Source organism: Ambystoma mexicanum, chromosome 4p (genome assembly GCF_040938575.1).
Source record: "Ambystoma mexicanum isolate Mex_15411 chromosome 4p, UKY_AmexF1_1, whole genome shotgun sequence".
Lineage (NCBI taxonomy): Eukaryota > Metazoa > Chordata > Amphibia > Caudata > Ambystomatidae > Ambystoma > Ambystoma mexicanum.
The window spans coordinates 1,064,840,151-1,064,847,519 of NC_090927.1; positions in this window are offsets into that span (position 1 = coordinate 1,064,840,151).

Consider the following 7,369-nt stretch of genomic DNA (forward strand, 5'->3'; position numbering starts at 1 on the left):
GCACAGAGAACTCCCAGGGGCCCCAGTATCTCGCACCTGATCCGACTCGATCCCAAACTGAATCAAACATGGATCCGTACGTGTCGGCACTTCAAGCAGGATTCTCAGCAGTCAACAACAAGTTGGATGACATTGCAAACACTATCGCCTCCATGAAATCAAATATGCAAGCAATGAAGAACACTAAAGTATCAGAGGCGGAAAATAGGGTGAGCACCATAGAAGAAACAACAGCCACTCACAGCAAAGAAATAGGGGAGATCCAAAAGAGCCTAAAGGCGGTCCGAGATAAGTGTGAAGGCCTGGAGTCCAGATTGCGCCGCAATAACATCAGAGTGTTTGGCATGGCGGAAAGATCCATGAATATACCAATGGAAGCGTTCCTCAAAGAGGCCCTAAGCTCAATGTTCCCAGGTGCACAATTCTCTGAACAGTTCCTGGTCAAAAGCGCACACAGATCAATGGCCCCACCACCCAAACCGGACTCGGCCCCGCACAGATCATTGCCCATCTGCTAAACTAACACGATCAAGACCTGATCCTCTGTCTGTCACGCGAGAAGGGATCCCTTTCATATGACTCTAATCGGATCCACATCTACCCAGACTTCTCCAGCGGAGTACAGGTGGCCCGACACACATTCGACCATGTCAAAAGAACACTAAGAGAAAAAAAAGGTACCATATGCCATGCTGTTTCCAGCTAAACTTCGACTTCAACACGCGGGCAGAGCCCACTTTGAGACACCGGAAGAAGCCATATCTTACATCGAGCATCATATCCCTGAGGCCCTGAACAATGGATGGCAGTCAAATATCTGAACGCAAGTACTCCTACTCCTATACCTGATTAATCTTTGCCTCAAATGCAAGAGGCGAGACACCCGCTCCGATTACACCATAGGTTACAGCCCCCTTGAGCGGCAAGTTCTATAATTACCGGCCGTGGCCACACAAAGCCACCCACTGTTTCAGACGGTTAAGTTGGGATAAGGGGTTACACCGTCCAGTTGGAGGGATGGTGAGGGTGGGAGGGTGTTGGGTGGCCAGATGGGGGGTTAACGGAAAAAACTGACAGCTTGATAAAGTACGATGCACGTAAGGACTACTTCAGTTGCAACAAAGGTCTATCTGTTGTCCATGCATGGTGGCAGCCGGGCCAGCAAATAGAATAAATCTCCTAACCTGGAACATCAGAGACCTGGCAAACCCCATCAAGACCAGGAAAATCCTGGCATATGCCAGGAGGCACAAGATCGACATCCTCTTCCTACAAGAGACCCATGCCACAGGGAGTGTGGTAGAGTCCTTTGCCAGAGATCAGGGTCCTCTGAGGATAGGTACGGAATACTGCTCACAATCCCGAGGGGTATTGGCCCTCGTTCATGACTACACAGGCTTCCAACTCACTAGATCTGAGGTAGATACCAAAGGAAGGTCCATAATTATATAATTATATGGGGCACGCTGAAGAACCAGGAAGTAATTCTAATTAATACATATGACCCAAATATTGATACACCAGATTTCTACCTAGACATTATGGCACAGATATCACCCCTGGGAGACACCAAGGTTCTGTGGGTAGGGGGGGGAGATTTCAATACTATCTTAGACTCGCAGAGGGATAGATCGACCAGACTCCCCAGACCTCACACTAAAGCAGCCACAGCAATACTAGAGGGTATGCCTGCAACACTGCTGATAGACATATGGAGGGAACTCCACCCAACCCTGGGGGAATACACGTTCCATTCTACAGTGAACAACTCCAGCGCACAAATATACCACTGGCTAATTTCACCGGAATTAGGCCCTCGAGTGGTAAGCTGCTCCATCCTTCCACGCACATTGTTGGACCACTCACCAGTTCTAGTCGAAATGAGCATGGTAGAACAGAACAAGCACCGCGTACATGGCGGATGGCGCCGGCCCTGCTGCGCGACGACACGATAATTGAACCCCCGAGGGTGGACATTACCAAATTCTTTGAAAATAACGTGGGCACCGTAGACTCGATGGCCACGGTATGGGAAACATTTAAAGTATGGCTAATGGGCCACCTTCTAGCACAGAAACTGGGCACACTAAGAGACTTAGGAAAGAGTAGGACCAATCTGAACTCGCTCTGCACTCCCTGGAAAATGCACACTCTATCACACTCACCTGTGTCTCTGCAGGAGCGATGAACGAGCCTCCCTTGACCCGAGTCTTCACTTCCCCTGTTTCACCCCGGGGGAATACCTGATCTTTAGTAGGGTGTGCACTCCATCCTGCATTCGCAGGGGCATGATTCACTCATGTGATTGGTGCCAATGTCTGTAAGCTGAGTTCAGATGCCAAATGCTGTTTTATCCCTTCACAGCGAGGCCGAGTGTTCAAGGCGCCAGTTTCTTCATTGGCTAGAAAGTCCTTCCCACAAGTGTCAGGAAAGGAAGAAGGCGATGGATATGGCAGGGGAAATGTGCACAAAATACACAGTAAACAACCTTGAATATAACAACGTGCATTCAATACCCAAGACTCGTGTATACCACTATAAGAAAAGGAATGTAGGGTAAGCACTTAGAACCTCCTTATGACTGAAAGGAAAGTCGGCAAACTCCTTACCCACTATGCTATTACAGATACTGACAGCGCTAAGCCCACATAGAGGGCAAGCAGGGACAGAATCTGTAAGCTGACACTCTAGACGGTACTGGATAAGGAATTTGGAAACAGTACTCACAAGGACGGAATGACCACATGAATGCCAGTACTCACGAAGACCGGAAAGACCACTTGGATGTCCGTATTCACGAGGACCGGAAAGACCACTCAAAAGTCAGTACTAACCCACAACCCTGTAAATCAAACAAGAACCCAGAATGCAGTAAAGGCAAAGAGTGAGGATGACTAAATACCTAAACCCAAGTCAAGAGGCAAGAAGGAATAGTACAGTGTGGAAAACAAAAGATAATCACACAGGAGCTAGTTACAACAGCTTCCCACACTTAATAATAAAATAGGAAATAAATGTAAAAGTGTAAAGGAAAACATGGCATGGATCCCAATAGAAGGCAAGGATCAGGAGCAGTGAAAACGATTTCAAAAGGGAAACTTTCCCACCCATCCAAGGTGAAAAGGCAGGAAACTAAACCTGTAAAGGAAAGATTAATGCAACAAGTCTTTCAGTAGCAAAGGGCAATTTCTAGGAAACAGTGAACACAGGCAATTGGGCTACAGCAAAAGGAAAGCTCAGAGAAAGGCTGCCTGCAGACAGAGAAAGGGAGAAAGGGATTTCCAAAAGGCAGAAATCAATTAGGCATACAAAATACGAATTCCAGGACAAGGAACAAGAAACACCAACTAGAACTGGGCACAAAAACTAGGAACCAGGAACAAGGGACCAGTCACGACAGGAACGCTGCAACAATGACCAGCGCTGGACTGAAGCAGACTGAGGCTTTTAAGGCTGCTTAACGAGCACACCCCTCAGGCGTGTCGCCTGCTGCACCTGCAGCCACAGGTGTTGCCTATCCTCCACCCAGCCTTGTCCTGCAAGGGAGGAGGTGAGGCAGTGAGCCAGGCATTCTGGGAAGCATAGTCATTTGATTATAGTAGCAGTAGCATGCTGGCTGCCAAAAACCTGGGATGGATCCGGAAGGGAAGTAATTTGGGAAATAAGGTTTTAGCGCTCCCAATTCATCAGGACACTGTAGCATAAGGTTCGGAGGAAATGTCCAGTAGGGAAGAAACCCCAAAACATGCCCCCAAGTGGCGGGAACGGGAGCGAAGGGAGCGAGCCGTGACAACAAGTGAACATTGCGCGGAGAATGTTGAGTGTCCAAAATTGTCCGTATTGTCTTTATTTGCCGGGATTTTCGTGGGTGAGTAGTGCTGCGTGTAGAAGCTAGCTGCTGGTAGGTTTGCGCAGCACCTTCAATTCAAGCGCGCCTGGTAATGTCTCTCCCTTTCCCTTGCAGGAGAAATTATGTTGTATTAGCGCCTCGAGTCTGGGTTTAGCACTACTGGAGACGTGGTGGTTGGGTAACTATTCACGGAGGCTTTTGGTAAGCATGCACCGCGAACGCAGTGAAATAAGTGTCCGCATTATTGGGGCGAGCGCAATGAATAATGTCTCTTCTTTCTTTTGCGAGGGTTTGTGCGCTCTTACAACTGACCTGGATTCCAACGTTGCGGGAAGATTCGGTGAGTATGCGCAGCGTTACTGATGTGCGCGTTTTAACGCAATTCTTCTTGTTCTTACAGGTGCCGGTGTAGAAGTCCCCTCTTGACTAGAGATAGCTGCGGCGTGGAGTAAGAACGAAGGTTCTTCCGGAGCAGGTAAACTGAAGCAGAATTATCCAGAGTGGGTAAGCAGAAGTAGGATGATCCGGAGCAGGTAAGCAGAAGCAGGATGATCCGGAGCAGGTAAGCAGAAGCAGGATGATCCGGAGCAGGTAAGCAGAAACTGTCTGATCCAGAGCATGGTAAGTGTGTTGCTGATACAGCTCACAGTAAGCAACACGAAGCACTGGAAGAATCTTGGGTGTGGTTTATATAGCCAGCCACACCCAAAAACTAGAGATCTCATGAATCATCATGCACTTCCTGTTTGGCAACAGGAAGTGGTAACCAGGAAGTTGCTTCAAACACTAGGAAAGAATTAAAGGAGGGATTTGCTATGGGTTCTTTGTGTGCCTATGCCAGGCCTGCCAAGCCTCCACCCAGCTTGCCCCAACTACCTGCCTGATACCCATGACACACTCACACGCTCCGGGGATCGAAACTCTCAGGCCGCTAAAGGAGCAACTGGAGAGATACAAAGACCATACCGCCCCCTGTCACTAATTAATACAGACACTAAAGTATATGCAAAAGTCATAGTGAACAGGCTTCTCCCATACATGAACAAATTGATTCACCCCGATCAGTCAGGGTTCATCCCTGCGAGATCCACGTCCTTAAACCTGCGGAGACTATTTGCGATAATATCACAACTAGATCCTGAGGCAAAGGCAGTGGCAATATCACTGGATGCTGAAAAAGCATTTGATTCCGTGTCCTGGGGGTATATGTACGCTATACTAGATTGTATGGGCTTTAGATCAGGCTTCCAGAGCTTTATTCGCCTATTATATAACGACCCCAAGGCCAGGATAAGGACTAATCACACTCTGTGCCCCAGGTTCACTCTACAAAGAGGTACGCAACATGACTGCCCTTTATCCCCCCTCATCTTCGCCCTCACCATAGAAGGCATGGCGGAACATCTAGGACACATACACTTGGACCATTGTATCCATATCCGCGGCCCCCCACAACTCGTCTCGCTTTATGCGGATGACTCTTTACTATACATATCAGACCCCGAAACCAACCTAACTTCTATTATGCGAGACATTACAGAATTTGCCAAATTCTCGGGTAACAGAATTAACCAAATTACGTCCGAAGTCATCCCTTTAACACCGAGCGCCACAGGTTCGGATGCCACAAACTCCTGCTGCTGGTCCCCAAATTCAGCCAGTTACCTTGGAATAGTAGTGGCCACAGATAGGAATGCGCTGTATGACGCCAACTATGGCCTGTACATTGCACAACTAGAGACCAAATTGCCCCTCTGGATCAAATTACCAATATCATTATATGGCCGAGTAGCCTTGCTCAAGATGGTGGTAGTCCCCAAGCTAATATACCTATTTAGCAATATTCCAATATGGCTGAGCATAGCATTCTTCAAGAAACTACAGAAAATAGCCTCCAATTTTGTATGGGGTGGTGGAATGGTCAGACAGAACTGGACCAAACTGTGCAGGAATTACGACATGGACACGGGCGGTCTGGCGGCCGCGGACTTTAAGTTATACTATTATGCGGCGCAAGCTCACTTTGCCAAATACTGGTTTCACAACACCGAAAACGATCCCCATGTACAAGCTGAGAATTCGTCCGCAGCCCCTGTGGACATACGGTCTATAATATTTGCTAAGAAACCCAGAACCTTAGATGGGATAGACCCAGTATCCTGTACGACACAGGCCTGGGCAGCACTGTATTGGAGGGTGGGATGCGCAAATCCATACTGGGCTGCCTCTCCACTATGGCACTACCCGGACACTACCCCCACACATGACACCTTAATGCAGAGGAGCTGGGACCTTGGGAAAGAACTGACACTGGGTGACCTATTCCTGGGCGGGGAATTTGTCAAGCTGTAAGAATTGCAGGAGGAGTAGGGCCCGGGACTATTCAAGCGCAGGTGGCCGTCATTCCCCGCAGAACCACTACCGCACCCATTTTTACTTAATATTATGGACCAGGAGTGATTCGAAGGAAATATCTCCAAACTGTACAATACAGTACAGTAACATACCCCCTCCCAAAATACAATGAAATGCAAGTGGGAAAGGGATCTGGACATACAGATAGAAGACGCACAATGGGCCAGATACTGCCAACATACCAAATTCATCTCCCTCAACACTAACTCTAGGCAACTAAAATCCACAATCCTGTATCACCTACACATCACCCCAGGTAAAGTTGCAAGGTATGACTGCTCCAAACTATATCTTTGCCCGAAATGCAAGCTCCTGGAGGTCACCTCCATACATATGTACTGGAAATGCCCACCTACTAGACAATTTTGGGAAGAAGTGCCCTCCAAACTAAGTGACATTCTGCACACTCAAATTACAGCCACACCCCTGAAATACCTCCTGGGGTACATAGGGAAGACATCCGCTTGTACACGCAAGCTCTTCTCAGTGGCAAGTGCTGTGGCCAAATGCAATGTCCTGGACACAGGAAAGCGAAAGCAGCACCCACAATTCACGCATGGTTTACAGACCTGATTGATGTATACGAATGCGAGGAAAACTGTGCAAGGGGACTGACGTTCAGGTGCCGGCCGCAGGATATATGGGCCCCACTCTGTTGCTACCTGGGCACGGATTCTGGGGAAGCTGAACTGGAGGAAACTCCTGAAAACGCTGGAGCAACCGCTAGCCCGCAGCCCTAACCTAGAAGAGTACTGTGATATAAGCCAAATGATGTTACTGTAAATGGCTCGTCAGTGAAAAATAAAGTTAAAAAAACAAAGCACTCCTTGCCCATCGAACGTCACGTCACGTCACTTCAAATCCCATTGCTATCGGAAATTACTGTTCGAACTACCTGAAACCGTGTCTGAGTAAGTGCTCATTCTTTCTTTCTTCCTATACTCTCCCTTCCCACATCCCTTGTGTCTGTTTTCTCCCTGCTCTACATTCCACAGGTAATTTAAAAACGGCACCCGCCGTGTAGTTATCCCTGTATGAGTCATTCGCTATGATGTTTTCTCACACTTGGCTTTCCGCATTGTAAATACATTTGCTGTGTTGTTT